Below are 17,384 nucleotides of genomic sequence, written 5' to 3' on the forward strand. Positions count from 1 at the left end.
GGCCTTCGAGGGTGACACATTACCCGAAAAGATCAAGGTGATAGTTTACCGCTGTGATGTGAAACCATATATCCCTCCTTCAATGAGGTGATTTATGGGCTGGAAGTGCGGGCATATGCCTTCCCACTGTAGTTAGTTCTAGCATCACCTGCCAAGACTGTGGACGTCCATCACATCCCACTACTCCATGTGCCCTCCCCCCCTCCCCCCCCCCCCCCCCTGTGTCAACTGCAGAGAGCACCAGTCTCCTGGCTCACTAGACTGCAGGATTTTACAGAAAGATAGGAAAATAGTGGAATACAAGACCCTGGTCCAACTCACCTACACTGAGGCTAAGAGAAAAAATGAGAGACTACATGCTGCGTGTATGACATCCACATACGTCGCTGCTACGACAACGGTTCCAGCTCCTTCTGTTCCGCCTTCTCCAGTCAGCTATCAGAGCCGCAAGATTACACCTGCCCCCTTGATGGTGCGGGGGGGGGGGGGGGGCACTTCCCTCCTTGTTGCTCCTGCACAAGCTACCTCAGGAGCACTGCCCTCAACGATCAAGGACATCAGTCCCCACTTCTCAGAAGTGTAAGTCCACTTCGGCTCCTCTCGCTAGGAAGGGGTCCCTTCCGTGCCTCCCATCCTAGGTTTCTACTAGTGGGAAAGATGACACCTGTCAGTGGCTGAAGTGCCCAAAAGCAGCTTGTTGTATGGCTTCACAATCCTCCTCAGTCCCAGAGACTGAATTAGTAAAGCCCTCCCAGTCAGCAAAACCCAAGTATCAGCGAAAAAAATCCAAAAGGAAGACCCCCAAGACCAAGGAAATTGCGGTAGCACGCACACCACCGCTGCCTACAGGCTCTGTATCTGAGGATGACGTGGAGATTCTGTTGTGGGGTGAGGACCTAGATATCGCTAGACCCTCGGACCCTGTGGATATAGACGGCTCACCCTGAGGCGTAAACTGCCTCATTGAATGTTCCATGCCTTCCCAGCCTCACGATCACGTCATCCTCCAGTGGAATTGCGGCGGTTTTTTCCACGGCCTGGCTGAGCTACGGCAACTATTAAGCTTTACACCTGCTTTCTGCCCTTCAGGAAACCTGGTTCCCAGCAATGCGGAGCCATGCCCTCCGCAGGTATAAGGGGTATTACAGGAACCGTAGCGACTACAGTAGTGTCAGGTGGAGTTTGCGTCTATGTCCTCAACTCAGTATGTAGTGAAACTGTGTCCCTTCAAACCCCTCTTGAAGCTGTAGCTGTCAGGATAAGGACGATGCAGGAAATAACTGTCTGCAATGCATATGTTCGTCCAGATGGTGCAGTACCCCTGAACGTATTGGCTGCACTGATTGATCAACTCCCTAAACCTTTTCTACTACTGGCAGATTTTAACGCCCATACACCCTTCTGGGGTGGCACTGTGCTTACTGGCAGAGGTAGAGATGTCGAAACTTTGCTGCCCCAATTCGACCTCTGCCTCTTAAATACTGGGGCCGCCACACATTTCAGTGTGGCTCATGTTAGTTACTTGCCCACTGATTTTTCACTTTGCAGCCCAGGACTCTCCTCTGGAGAGCTCACGATGACTTGTGTCGTAGTGACCACTTCCACAACTTCCTGTCACTGTCCCAGCGTCATGCCCATGGACGCCTACCCAGATGGGCTTTCAACAAGGCAGACTGGGAACTTCCACCTCTACTGTCACCCTTGAATCTCCCCCACATGGTAACATCGATGGGATGGATGAGTATGTGACCAGGACGATAGTTTCTGCGGCGGAAATTGCGATGCCTTGTTCCTTTGGGTTCCCGCAGCGAAAGACAGTCCCTTGGTGGACGCCGAAAATTGCTGGGGCCATTAAGGAGCGTAGGCCGGCTCTACAGCGACATAAGCGGCATCCTTCTCTGGAGCACCTAATACCTTTTAAACGGCTCCGTGCCTGCGTTCGCCAGCTTATAAAAAGACAGAAACAGGAGTGTTGGGAGAGGCACGTCTCGACAGTTGAGTGCCATAGTCCCCTTCCCTAGTCTGGGCAAAGATCAGACGAGTTTTTACGTACCAGACCCCAATAGGTGGTCCCAGCGTTAACATAAATGGCGTGTTATCTACCGACGCAAACGTGATTGCGGAGCAATTTTCTGAGCACTGTGCTCGTGCCTCTGCGTCGGAGAATTACCCCCCAGCCTTTCGCGTCCTCAAACGGCGGATGGAAGGGAAGATCCTCTCATTCACTACACGCCACAGTGAAACATATAACGCCCCATTTACAGAGTGGGAGCTCCTCAGCACCCTTGCCCATTGCCGCGACACATCTCCTGGGCCATATCGGATCCACAGTCAGATGATTAAACATCTCTCGTCCAACTACAATAGACATCTCCTCGTCATATTCAACGGGATCTGGTGCGATGGCGCCTTTCGATCGCAATGGCGGGAGAGCACCATCATTCCAGTGCTCAAACCCTCCAAAAACCCGTAAGCTGTTAGAATGTATGGTAAGTTGGCAGTTGTGTTGGCTCCTGGAGTCACCGGGCATAATGGCTCCATACCAGGTTGGTTTTCGCCAAGTCGCTCTACCACTGATAATGTTGTGTCCCTCGAGTGTGTCATCCGAACAGCCTTTTCCAGGCGCCAACACATTGTTTCTGACTTATTTGATTTATGGAAAGCGTATGACAAGATCTGGCGACATCATGTCCTTGCCGTTTTATATGAGTGGGGGCTTCGGGGCTCACTTCAGATTTTTATCCAAAACTTCCTGTCAGTCCGTACTTTCCGTGCCCAAGTGGGTGCCTCCCATAGTTCCATCCATGTCCAGGAGAATGAAGTCTTGCAGGCCTCTGTTTTGAGTGACTCTCTATTTTTAGTGGACATTAAGGGCCTAGCAGCAGCTGTAGGGCGATCTGTCTCGCCTTATTTCTATGCAGATGACTTCTGCATTTCGTACTGCTGCTCCAGGACAGGTGTTGCTGAGAGGCGCCTACATGGAGCCATCCACAAGCCGCAGTCATGGTCTCTAGCCCACGGATTCCAGTTTTCAGCCGCAAAGTCGTGTGTCACGCACTTCTGTCGGCGTCGTACCATTCATCCGGAACCAGCACTTTAGATTAATGACGATTCACTCACTGCAGTGAAGACATGTCGATTCTTAGGACTGGTTTACGACGCTCAATTGACTTGGCTTCCTCATCTTCGTCAGCTTAAGCGGAAGTCCTGGCATCACCTCAATGCCCTCCGCTGCCTGAGCAACACCAACTGGGGCGCAGATCGCTCCACGCTGCTGCAGCTCTACAGAGCCATTGTTCAATCCCGCCTTGACTATGGGAGTGTGATTTATAGTTCGGCAACGCCCTCAGCGTTGCGTTTAATCACTCCAGTGCACCACTACGGTGTTCGACTAGCGACAGGGGCTTTTAGGACGAGTCTGGTGACCAGAATACTGGTGGAGGCTGGAGTCTTTCCACTGAAGATCAGACGTGCACAACTGCTCGCCAGTTACGTTGCACACATTCGTAGCTCTCCTGAGCATCCTAATTACCGTCTTCTTTTCCCGACCACGGCGGTTCATCTCCCGCATCGACGGTCCAGGTCAGGGTTTACGATTGTGGTACTCATCCTCTCTTTTCTATCTGAACTGGAGTTCTTCCGTTTACCACCTCTTCTAGAGATTCATTCACGTACACCTTCATGGTATAAACCTCGGCCGAAGCTTCTCCTGGACCTTGCACATAGCCCTAAGGTCTCAGTTAACCTCGCGGCTCTCCGCTGTCACCTCCTCTCGATTCGCCACATGTACTGGGGCCACGAAGTGGTTTACACCGACGGCTCGATAGCTGATGGTCACGTTGTCTTTGCGTATGTTCATGCAGGACATATTGCACAGCACTCCTTGCCAGATGGCCACAATGTTTTCACTGCAGAGCTGGCATTAATATGTCGTGCTCTTGTGCACAGCTGTTCATGCCTTGGCGGGTCATTTCTCCTGTGTACTGACTCCTTGAGTAGCCTACAAGCTATCGACCAGTGCTACCCTCGCCATCGTTTGGTAGCGACCATCCAGGAGTCCATCTATGTCCTGGAATGGTCCAGTCATTCAGTGGTGTTTGTCTGGACCCCAGGTCACGTCGGAATTCCAGGAAATGAACTTTCCGACAGGCTGGGCAAACAGACTACACGGCAACCAGTTCCGGAGGTTGGCATCTCTGTAACTGACCTGCGTTCGTTATTACGCCGCAAGGTTTTTCAGCTTTGGGACACCCACAACAAACTACGTGCCATTAAGGAGTATACGAGTGTGTGGAAGTCCTCGACGAGGGTCTCTCGCAGGGACCCCGTGGTTCTCTGCCGGCTCCGCATTGGCCACGCTTGGGCGACCCACAGCTACCTCCTGCGCCGTAAAGACCCGCCTCAGTGTCGGTGCGGTGCCCTGTTGACAGTGGCCCATATTCTGATGCACTGCCCCACTTTGACTGCCCTGCGACGAAATCTTCGGTTACCGGACTCGTTGCCTCCAATTTCATCTGAAAATGCATCATCGGCTGATTTAGTTTTACGTTTTATTTGTGAGGGGGGGGGGGGGGTTTATCAATTGACCTAAGTTTTAGAGCATGTCCTTTGTCCCTCTGTGTCCTGCACATTAGTGCTTTTAGGGTGGAGGTTTTAATGTGTTGCAGAGTGGCCGGCTTCTAGTTTTTATTCTCATGGTCAGCCAGCCATGGTAATCTTGATTTCTTGTTTTAATTTCTTCTATCTGTTTCTTTCGTCTCCGTGGTTTCCTTGTCTCTTTTTGTCCATATAAGTGTTTATAGCCCTTCCGTCGTTCTTGTGAGTTTTTCCTTACTTTCCGTTTTGTGTTGTAAGTCTCATTTGTTTTATTTTCACCATTGTGGTATTGTTTTATTCGGAACAAGGGAAAGATGACCTAACAGTCTGGTCGCTTCCCCCCTCTTTTAAATCAACCAACCAAACAAACAAATTCCAAAAGTATTCGCAGAGGTTTCCGCTACCCGAGGAACTTATCTAATTAATTAAATTACGTGTTGTCATTTTGTGTGAAGTAACCTTGTTGTTGACCATCAAAATGTTCAGAACGACGTTATTCTGAGATATTTGATGGAAGGCAGAGTACAAATATAGTAGCGTGTTCGTTATTTTCCTGCAGTTCGCTTCGCTATTGTGACACCGCAATCTACTTAAGCGTCCGGGTACCAACCTCTTCAGTTCAAATATAGTAGCGTGTTCGTTATTTTCCTGCAGTTCGCTTCGCTATTGTGACACCGCAATCTACTTAAGCGTCCGGGTACCAACCTCTTCAGTTACCGATGTAAGTCGACTGTTACACAGGAGAGCTATATGATGACCACATACCTTTGGTGCTTTAATTTAATGTGAATAATCTTCCTTCTCACTGCATACACTACTATAAATTTTCAGCGACCAATATCTACGGGCAAAGGAAAGCATTTTACGTAAGTTTTCAGAGAAAACTGCTATGGATTTAACGTCATTACATTCGTCCTGCACCTCAAATGAAAATGGAACTCTACGGAGAATGGAAGCAGGAATAAATAATAGACTTTACTTTAATTTCTTGGGGCGACCAACAGAAAGATATGACGAGTATTAACTAATGATGGCCAGATCTTCTGACCACTAGGCGTATACTGGGTAAAACCGAAAGTCCACCGAAAACATTCCAAAAGTATTTCTGGGATATTTTCTGAGTATTTCGCTACAAATGGTCAGTGGTTTGGGCGGCTCTGTATAAAGTACTGCATTGCGTTTGATTCCTTACTCCCATGTATCCTTGCATCTGTTTTGTATTGAAAATATCTGCCCAACAGAGCAACTGTCGACGCCATGCCCTGTGTGCGTTGTTTGGAAATAAATTTTTCTCTTAACTGCCAATACTTTCTACTCACAACATTAATGTGCACTATTCTCTTCGTCCTCAAGCTTGCACTCAGTATTGGTCGATTCTATTTCCGTTTTGTCCTTTGTACAAAAATTTTTAGAACTGCCGTAGGCTACTGCAGTATGTGTAACCAAAGGCAGTTTTCCTAACACTCTTAATCAGTTAAGGTCGTGACTAATGACCTCAGATGTTAAGTCCCATAGTGCTGAGAGCCATTAAAAAAAAAAGAGAGAGTTAAGGTCGTAACCACATTACATGTACGTTAGGTGTATTGCCCTTCTGTCGGGCGTTATCCCTTGTCGACCCCTTTGTTTGCGTATGAGATCCATGTCTAAATAGATTCCCCTACAAATCGAAAGCGACGAACTGTTTAGAAACTGAGTGAGGATATATAAAAGACCTCCTAACGTAAAGAAAATTTGGTTCTACATATTCGTCCTCCTGTCTGTTACTTAAAAATAATCAGTATTTATAGCAAAACTGAAAGTATCAATTTTTAATTCAGTTTTTATTCGAAAATTATTAATTTGTAACGTGAAAAAGAGGGTCTTCGTCCATGATGACGAACGCTGTAGTGAGTACAACATAACAACAATAATTATATTTAGTTATCTAGAAGCGCAGACGTTGCATGATCATCTAACTTTCATTACTTATAAAACGCAATTTATATTTTGTAACGATATAAAAACCACACTCGACTTACGCTGAACAATGTTCGTTTCAAGTTATGTGCAAAATAAAGAAACAAACAAACAATAAACAAAGAGGAATTGTCACCTCCCATCTTCTCTCTCAAAAATTCATGTTTTTTACCCTACCAATGCTACCAGTACTAACGGTAATCTTACCATTTACTTCGTCATTTATGTAAAACTACGATTCGGTGGTTTTGGTAGAGCGCAAATCCAGTTGTGGGTTAATAGTGATAGACACCCATAGGGAAAGGTATAGTGACGAAAATTTGGCCGATCTTCACCTCATACGCGGTTTCACTGAATTCAATGGGAAAGCGGCACAACGACGCTACACTCAGCTGTTTCCACTGCACTTGTTTCTTTTGAGGGTTCTTGCATTACTACGTATTTCTTGTTGTACGTTTTGGTGAATGCATAAAACCCTGTTGTGTAGTAACTGAATACATTGAAATTATATTACTACCTTACGAATGAGAGACAAATCATGTTAGACGGATCATTATCATTTATAATAAGCACTTTGCGAATCACAGGCGCCATGTAAACATAAGGAATACTAACGTTTCGGGATCAACCGAGAAGTCGTAGTGGGAAGACACCGGACTCGCAGTTCGAAAGTCGAGTGTTCTAACCTCAAATTTAGGTTTTCCTTGATTTTCCTAAATAGTTAAATGGAAGTGCCTGGATGATTTCTTTGAAAGAACACTGTCGTTTTCCGAGCCTGTGCTGCGTCCACTTCCAGTTTTGTTTTTCTTTGTTTTATGTTTTAGTATTCGTCATTCGGCTTTCAGTTGTTGCACTCGCGCGTAACAAACCAATACTGAATACTGTCCTTGTGCGTGCCTCGAATGACTGAAGAAAGCTGTGGCTGTACGATTGTGTGCTACATGGCTCGGCAGGGATGTGAGGGCGACGCAAACACAAGACGGGCGGCGCTGCAGCCGCTCTGCCCCCTGCCTGTCGGAGCCGGGCTGGTCATCGCTGATTGGCCGCTATTCAAGCATTTTCTGGCCACCATTCCAGGTGGCAATTGCACAGGCTACTGCTGCGAATTTAACGTCGTTCACGGGGTACGTTCTGGAAACTGAAATTCGTCATCTGACAAAGGTGGTGGTTATGATGTTTTATATTTTATTTGATGACGACTATACTGTTCTATAAATTTTGGGAAGTATAAGAGTATGGTCTACAGAAAAATATATCATTATATTTTTTGGAGCACAGAACCCGCAAGTAAAGTTTAAATTTATAAACTTGCTCTCATTTTTTAGATAATTTTGGTTTATGTATTGGTCAAGAAAAAAATAAGAAATATATCAAAATATGAGTATGCTTTTTTGGACACCTATCGGTGAGCCGCAGGCGACCAGATCCGTGCTTCTCGCCATCGTGGCTCAGATTGCGGCGACAACGAGCGCCAGCGATCCGGCGTCCGAATCTGCGGCCCTCGCCTCGGTATGCCTCTGGTGAGTGTTGGAAGCCAGGATGACTGCACACGGTAGCGTGCCGCTGGCTAGCTGCCTACTGACACTGCATACGCCTCAGAGGGTCGAATGACCCACCATTGACTGGGACGCAGGTGCCCCATTTGCTGCTGTATGGTGCTGGTAGTGTGACATGCCCCGCCGTCCAGGAGAGCTGCCACACTTGAATGAATCTCATTAGAAACCCGCACTTATTTATACGTGGCTGTGTGCCTCTGTTTTGCAAATGTGCCACTCCAAGCCACGTACTCACAACACCTAGGTTGCACCAGGGGCCCCTTCTGCCTGTAACGTATGCCATGCAGACTGCTGGGTTTACACTTTTCAGTGGGTCGACAGCCCTGTGGCCTCCATTCTACTTCACAACCACTGGTCAGCGTAACTTACTGTCACCGGCCCGTGCCTAGCTCTAACTTGTGGGCTCAGAATATTGCACCAAACCAACTTTCCCTATCCTAAATGGTGGTGCCACTACATTATTCCCCTCATCGGAAAGACTCGGTCCCCAGGTTGACCCTTAACAAGCTCTTAACTTGTTGGGTTGGAACCTATGGCATATTTCCTTACTATTAGAAAACATAAATGTGGTCTAGTGCCACTTAAAACCATGACTTGAAACAAAACGTAAAAATTGCTTACTGGACGACCACTGCTCGATCAACCCCTTACCTACTCGTCTCACGCCCTCGGTATTCAATCCACTGGGCTTGGACTACCCTTGGTTCCCTCTTGGAATTAGCTCTCTGTCTGATCAGAAACAAAACAACACATAACAGAGTTAAGGCTGCGATGACACTTGGCACTGAGGTGCTCAAAATGATCGTTATTTGCCGTTGCCTTTCCCTATGCTGGTCGGCTGGTGCGGCCGTGCGGTTCTAGTCACTTCAGTCAGGAACCGCATGACCACTACGGTCGCAGGTTCAAATCCTCCCTCGGGCATGGATGTGTGTGATGTCCTTAGGTTAGTTAGGTTTAAGTAGTTCTATGTTCTAGGGGACTGATGATCACAGATGTTAAGTCCCATAGTGCTCAGAGCAATTTCCCTATACTGTGCGACATGTTGCACAAACTGTTTGGCTGATATGCGCCCCTCTTGCTCGAAAATGAACTGGTTTTCGCTTCTTAACAGACCTTGCTCCCGAGTTTGATTTAACATTGTCAGATTCTGCCTTGGCAAAAGCTCTAAAGTGGCTTCTGGCCAGTACAGCTGTGGCTGCGTTAACATTCAATTGCGTGACTCCTGAAATTGACGCTGTCAGGTGGATGGTTGGTCATATTATGTTACACTTAGTTCCATTGATTAAAATTCCACTCCCCTCGAGCTCTATACGTTTCGCTTCTGCAAATACTCCCTGCTCAAAACAACTTGCTACTCCTACCAAATTCTCACAGATGGAGAAGATCCAATGCATCCCGCCCCAGTGCAAGCTCAATTTTGGCTCCATGACGTCCCTTGCACAATCTATTCCTTTCCCCCTAGCTAAAAGTAACTGCACCATGCACGTGTCCCGTATTTGTAGCTTCACACATTTTCCTCCAACAATCACTATTTTTGATCCAAACTCAACACCGATTGTGTGACTACTTTCATCCTAAAATTTACATTATATAAACTGGTGCAATAAATACGACTTTCCTGACCCAGCACTGTCGATAGCTAAAAATTTAAACAGGAAATCGTACGACTCTGACATTGTTCAACACATATTTATTACAGCTTTGCCATAAAATTTACTCTGACGCATTTATTTCTCCAGAACTGCGTGAGAGTTCTCCTCCAACAACACTCCACATACGTCAGACACTACACTTCCCTTTTCAGTGACCTGAGGACAGGAATCACGATCACGCTTCCTCCCTCCTCAAAAAGACTGCTGCCTCAGCAGGCTCATAATACTCTAAAAAACTTATAAAATACAATGCCTAATTAATCTATGCAAACCCAATGATACATAACCAGAAAAACAACAAAAACTACAAATACTCTACTACTTTCTAGATCGCAAAGCATACGGTATTTTATGCTGTACTCTATCTTCCTGGTTTTCTCTGTGCGTAGCACCTCTTTTCACTCTTTCTTCCTCTTTCCTTCCTGTGACACGCCTGGAATCACATCTGGGCAACTGTTAAGTGGCCGTAACCGCCCAATATCTACTATCGTTGTTCTAGTTGGCAGCTGAAGCTTAACATTAACGGGGGATGTGGTTTCAACAACTTGGTATGGCCAATGATACCTCTTGAGGAACTTCTCCGTTTTCCCTTTTTGAGTGTAGGACAGCGTTACCCTTTGCCACACTCTATACTGTGGTAAATTTCCCTTCCGCTTCAATGCATCTTCCTGCGTTTCCAAAGCCTTCGAATTGCCTTTTGCACCCGTTTCCAAACATCCCGAATTGTCCTTGCGAACTAGCATACAGATTCACCGGTCCTTCCTTTCTGTAACTTCAGTAAATGAAACGTTGACGGAATTTATCGCCTGTACACTACCCCATATGGAAACAACCCGGTATTTGTATGGACTTTTTCATTGTATGCGCATAAAATATGCTTCAAATACTCGTCCCACTGACGGTGATGAGAATCTACATAAAAACTCAGCATCTTCCCGATTGTTCTGTGTACTCATTCTGTCCTTCCGTTGGCCTCTGGTTGCAACGTGCTCGTCCTCAACTTCTTTAAGCTCAACAATTCACACAGTTCCTTTATTAAATCCCACGTGAAGTTGGTCCCTTGGTCAGCAATTATTGTCTGTGCTACACCAAACTTTGAAATCCAGTTGCTTACTAACGCCCGCGCGACCATTGCAGCCTGTTGATTTGGCATAGCCAACATCTCCAAATACCTCAAAAACGGTCTGTTATTGTGAGAACGAATCTGTTCTCCGATGGTTTTCACCTAAAAGGTCCTAAGACATCAATCTCCAACAAAGAAAATGGACATGTCGCTTCCGGTAATCGTTGTAGCTGTATCTGTTTCCGACTCAAATCTGCTCTCTGCATACATGGTATACAATTCTTGACATAATGATCCACATCTTCTTTCCTACCTCTCCACCAATACCTTTCCGCCACTCTCCTATTCGTCGCTCTAACCCAACTCGTAAGTATAATCATTAATTTACCTTATCCTGTCCGCAAACTTCTCTACCGTCTCCCCCTGTCTGTGTCGCCCTAAAGTACCGAGCGCTATTCTGTTTCTTGCACCTTTGTAAAAGCCCCTCCTTCAACTGCTTAAACTGTCCTGCCTTCCTTAAGGCCTCAGAACACCTTACATACATCTTCGCTTCACCTGTTAATCTGATCGTGGCTACATGTAACAGCTGTTCATCAGACCAACCATTCATCACCGCTGATGTCTCCAAATCCTCCACAAACGAACGCACATCCGCAGATGCCTTGCCAGAAAACGGAAAAATCGAACTTGTGCTATCTTTTCCATCAAAATCCGCACCGCTTCTGGTTCCGACACACCTTGCGTCTTTGATGCTGCCATTGTGCTGCTTTCGTTCCTAGTTAGTACCGAAACAAACATTTAAGTACAAACATAACCTGACTTCCTACACCTCAATATCATCATACTCGGTAACATCATACTCAATCCAATACAAAAGTAATTAAATGCCACGAAAGAAAAATAATAAATCTTACTGCCTCAAATACACAAACAGTTATTCTGACAAAAAGAAAACCATGCCTACGCAAAACGTCTAAAATGTGGCTTGTCAGAAGCCACACTCAAAAACACAAAAAGGCCAGAAACCTTCCAAGACGCAAAAGAAAACTGTTCAAAACTCACCACATCTTGTTAATGTAATGCGTGCAGTGGGCTCGAACATTGCACTGGACAGACGACGTCCGCTATTCTGACACCAAATGTAGTGGCAACTTCTGCCACCGAATGTATCAGGATGGTCAAATGTAGTGGGAAGAGGTAGAAGGCACCGTATTAAGACTCGTCCGAGCTTTCCTAGTGATTTATTGTTCCCAACTACAGTGCCGTGTTCCCCTCGGTCTGCATCACAGGGACCCGCAATGCCGAGGAAGCACCCCAGCAGCACGTGCAATGCAATGCTGTGTCGAGCCTTGAACGCCAGTGGAGCTGCGGCGTCGTCAGGATTTGAGTCCTGCATGACCGATTAAGCGAGCACAAAATATAAGACGGGACGACCACACCCTAACTCGGTAGGCTGCCCGCACTAGTTCTAGTGACCGAGCATAGAATCCGTGACCGAATACGTAGCACGTAACTTCAAACACATTACACGTGTCATTATCCGTGAGAGACTGCAGCCAGTACGGGCTTCTCATTTGTGGGGTGTCTCTCTCTGTGATCAAGCAGCGCAAGGAAGCCAGTACAGTAGGACATAAGATTGAAACCAATGTCTAGACATTGAAGAAGCCGGCCGAAGTGGCCGCGCGGCTCTGGCGCTGCAGTCTGGAACCGCGAGAACGCTACGGTCGCAGATTCGAATCCTGCCTCGGGCATGGATGTGTGTGATGTCCTTAGGTTAGTTAGGTTTAACTAGTTCTAAGTTCTAGGGGACTAATGACCTCAGCAGTTGAGTCCCATAGTGCTCAGAGCCATTTGAACCATTTGAACATTGAAGAAATAGGAAGGTCTAAAAAGCCAAGTGCGGAGTACATTTCTGTTGGTTCTAGACGCAAACAGTGAATCTACTGGGTACGTATCGTGCATAAATTGCTCCACATTATTGTGTTTCCAGTCGGGAACCACTCACTTAAAGAAACGCAGTTGCAAGAAACCTCACAAAGATACAGTTCCCTCACGAATACCGGCAGTAATAAAAAAATAGTGTTAGAGAAAAGTTTGTTGCAATGTGCGCTAAAGATATGAGACCTTTTAGTGCTCTTTCCGGTGAAGGTTTCAGAGAACTAGGCCAAGAATTAATAGCTCTAGGTGCGCATTATGGAGAAATTAACGTGGCAGATGTCATGCCACATCTCTCTACTATAAGCAGACACGTCAAAGAAAAAGCTGATGCAATACGAAACAGCATAACGCCTTCTGTTATTGCGGAAGTCATTAATAAAACATGTACTGCGACAGTTGATATGTGGACTGATTCCCATAATCAGGTGCATTATTTGACGGTTACAACACATTACATTAACACAGATTGGTCTCTTGTGGACAATGTTTTATTTACAACAAAATTCCTGGACATTAAGAAGATGGGAGTAAATATTATGAAAGAAATTGAAGAGAGGTTGGCTGATTGGGACATTTCGCTGGACATGTTGCACAGTTTTGTTTTTGTCTCCGACCTGGATGCTAATGTAATAAAGGCTTTGGAAAATCACGAAAGGATTCCTTGTGCTGCTCATTGTATAAACACAGCACTTAGCCATACTTTCGATGAAGATAACTTCTTGTTAAATCATGCCCCGAACATCGCATCAACAATAAATACTGCAAAATGCATTTTAAGGTACGTTAAGAAAAGTGGCGTCTGCTCGTCTTTGAAGTCATCGTTGAAACAAGAGGTCAACACACGCTGGAACAGCTTGTACACTATGCTGGAATCCTTACACAGTATAACAAAGTTGCTGCTTTGCTGATGGAAATGGCTCTGCTTACAGATTGCAAAGATACAAAATGAGCTTGCAAGAAAAATTGCGCATTTTCTGAGACCATTTAAAGAGGCCAGAGATGAATTAGAAGGTGAAAAAGAACCGACAATCCAGTTAGTTCTTCTTTGGTTTCACAAACTGCAACAAATTTGCAGTGTCAAAGGCAATGACTATCAAGTGAATAATTACTGCAGTTGAAAGCACTGTTTCATTATGATAAGCGATAGATTTAAAATTAACTAGCGTTATTGACTTGCACTAACAGATATGTATTTTTTAACAGGAGGTACAAAGGATTAAAAATCGAACCTTGATTTTCGTTTGTGAGAAGATTGTGCTCACTTCCAGACATAAAATTGCTACGTTTCTTTGGCCGTCTTTCCGTGATCTTAATATGCTTGAAGTAAATGAAAAGCAGGAAATTCATAGCAATGTGCGACAAATGTGTGCTACTTACACAGGTACAACATGCAATCATTAACATAATCGTTTTTGCATAGTAAGTGGATAGTGTATTATAGAGAAACGGGAATGTTATAATTCGTATAATATTTCATTAACGTAAAACAACTCGTTTTTACTGGAACGATTCATTGACTTCCACATCATTTCTGTATTACTTGTCTCTTTTGTTTATTATCATAGATCCTTCAAGTATTGTGTCATCACCAAGCAGAATTAGAGATCGTTTGAAGGAATGGAGGAACAGCAGATCATCCACAGAAGATGAAGAAGATCTCTACATTTTAATGCACCCCGGAGATGATAATGACATCTTAAAGTGGTGGAGCAGACATGAAACAGATCTGCCAGGCCTGGCTGTAGTTGCAAGGCGTATTTTATGTATCCCAGCAACAAGCGCACCTAGTGAATGATGCTTTAGTAAAGCAAGCGTGCTAGTAACAAAGCGCCGCGGACAGTTAAATCCGGAACGCGTTAGTGATTTACTGCTGATCAACAATAACCATAATTTTGTAATTTTGTTTCTGTTGCAAACAAGTGAAAAATATTTACGCCTGTAAATGTTTAATGTTCTTTGTATGCCTTCTTTATGAAGATGGTTGTCTTCTAGATTACAGGGACAGCACTTATTTAACGTTTCCTATTAATGAAAGGAAAAAAATATATCTTCTGTTTGGAAATGAGACTCGTCTTCTATCCACGATTGTATTGAAATATCATTTTACTTTTCAAGTGCTTTATTAATTTAGCTGTGTAACGTACCCGTTCTTGGAATTGTTACTTTTGTATTAAAAGAGAGGGAGACAGAGATAAATACATTGTGTGTGTGTGTGTGTGTGTGTGTGTGTGTGTGTGTGTGTGTGTGTGTGTGAGACAGAAAGAGAGAAAGAGAGAGAGACAGTGAAGTGTTGGATATACACATATAGTGCAGGTGAGACGTCAGCATTGGCCGGTCATGCTCGGTTATTCGGGTGTCCTGAATCCGGACAACAGACATGGGGCGACTACGTGACCGAGCCGAGTCGTGTGGGGCCGGACATGAACGGTTCGGTCCCCCCGTCAACAGGCGAGCCGTGACCGGTCGAACACTGAGCGTTGCACCACTCTAGTCAGAATGCCGGCAGTCGACTCAGCGGTCTCGTCCCTGCCGACTCAGCACTGCTCAGTGAGCCACAGGCAGTGAGCTGCGTCCTTTTCGCCATCGTGGCTGAGATTGCAGTGACAATGAGCGCCTGTCATCTGGACTCCGAATCTGCAGCCCTCGCCTCGGGGTGCCTCCGGCGTGTGTTGGAAGCCAGGACGACTGCCTGCGGTAGCGAGCCGAAGAGTGGTCCACCACTGGCTGGCTGCCTACGGACCCCCCCGGAGGGTCGAACCAATGACCCGCCATGGACTGGGACGCTGGCGCCCCATCTGCTGCTGCATGTAGCTGGTGGTGTGACACGCCCAAGAGAGCTGCCACACTTGAATGAGTCTCGGTAGACACCTGCACCTACCTATACGCAGCTGTGCACCTCGATTTTGCTAACTTGCCACTCCGAGTCACATACTCACAACACCTAGGTTGCGGCAGTGGCTCCCTTCTGCCTGTAACTTGTGCAGTGCAAACCGCTGCGGTTACGCTTTTCAGTGGTTCGGTGGCCCTGTGGCCTCCATTCTAATTCGCAACCGCAGGTCAGCGTAACTTACTGTCAACTGGCCCGCGCCTGGCAGTAACATGTGCACTCAGAATAATGCACAAAACCAACTTTCCCTATCGTAAGTCCGCAGCTCGTGGTCGTGCGGTAGCGTTCTCGCTTCCCACGCCCGGGTTCTCGTGTTCGATTCCCGGCGGGATCAGGGATTTTCTCTGCCTCGTGATGACTGGGTGTTGTGTGCTGTCCTTAGGTTAGTTAGGTTTAAGTAGTTCTAAGTTCTAGGGGACTGATGACCATAGATGTTAAGTCCCATAGTGCTCAGAGCCATTTGAACCATTTTTGAACCCTATCCTAAACGGTGGTGCCACAACAATTCAAATGAAACTTCCCGGTGAAGAAGGAATACACAAATCGATCGACACGATGGTAAACGTTGAAGAAATAGCATCCCAACAGAAATTCAAAACAAAAAAGTACCAGGAATACCATTAGAATGTCTTCGACTTAAAATTAGATCTCCGATCATACCGCTCAGAAATCTCAATTCACCAAATTCACCAAAATTACGTAATGGTACAAGGATGATCGTCAGACAGCTATCGAATAACATCATAGAAGCCGAACTTATGTCTGTAAAGTACAAAGGGCACACGCTGTTTGTCTCCAGGATACGACTGATCTCTGCTGAACTGTCAAAAAAAATGATTCAAATGGCTCTGAGCACTATGGGACTCAACTGCTGAGGTCATTAGTCCCCTAGAACTTAGAACTAGTTAAACCTAACTAACCTAAGGACATCACAAACATCCATGCCCGAGGCAGGATTCGAACCTGCGACCGTAGCGGTCTTGCGGTTCCAGACTGCAGCGCCTTTAACCGCACGGCCACTTCGGCCGGCGCTGAACTGTCATTTCAATTTAAAAGACTGCAATTTCCAATCAGATTAGCCTACAGTTTTACAGTTAGCAAAGAGCAAGAACAAAATTCAAAATATTGCACCATCAACGCCAAAGGCTCCTTCTTCTCTCAAAGTGAAATATACGTAGCTTGCTCTTCAGTTAGACATTTAAAAAAAAAGTACATATATACCCTTTATTCCAACTACCAATTGCATGTTAACTCTCTGAGTGAAGCCGTGTACCAGAGCTAGTATTGAAAATAAGGTTCTGATGATTCATTGTAGCATGACAGTGGAAACTTTACTTAGCCGTGCCGTCTGAGGCGTCATGTCAAGTGTCTGTTTTTATCAAAGATGACAACACTAAGTTGTCATGGCCATTTTTTATCTTATAGTTCAAAAATATTTCGTTATTGTATCTATAATTTTAAATTCTGTATACTGTGAAACTGAGTCAGATTGATACTGACAGTGCAGCATAACTGCGTTATTGGTGGCTCAACTATTCGATAAGGGAATTACATTTATGCATTTAAGAATGAAACTGTTTTCCCAAGAAGCGACGGAAGAATACATTAATACATTTGAATATTTTACTGAAAGCTACTGCGCGAGGCGTGACGTCGGCGCAGGTACACGTAACGCTTCAACCCCAAATTTCCCAGTTTGGCTAACAGGTTAGTTCAAGAGCGTATTATTGCACATA

The sequence above is a fragment of the Schistocerca serialis genome, chromosome 3, assembly GCF_023864345.2.
Source record: "Schistocerca serialis cubense isolate TAMUIC-IGC-003099 chromosome 3, iqSchSeri2.2, whole genome shotgun sequence".
Lineage (NCBI taxonomy): Eukaryota > Metazoa > Arthropoda > Insecta > Orthoptera > Acrididae > Schistocerca > Schistocerca serialis.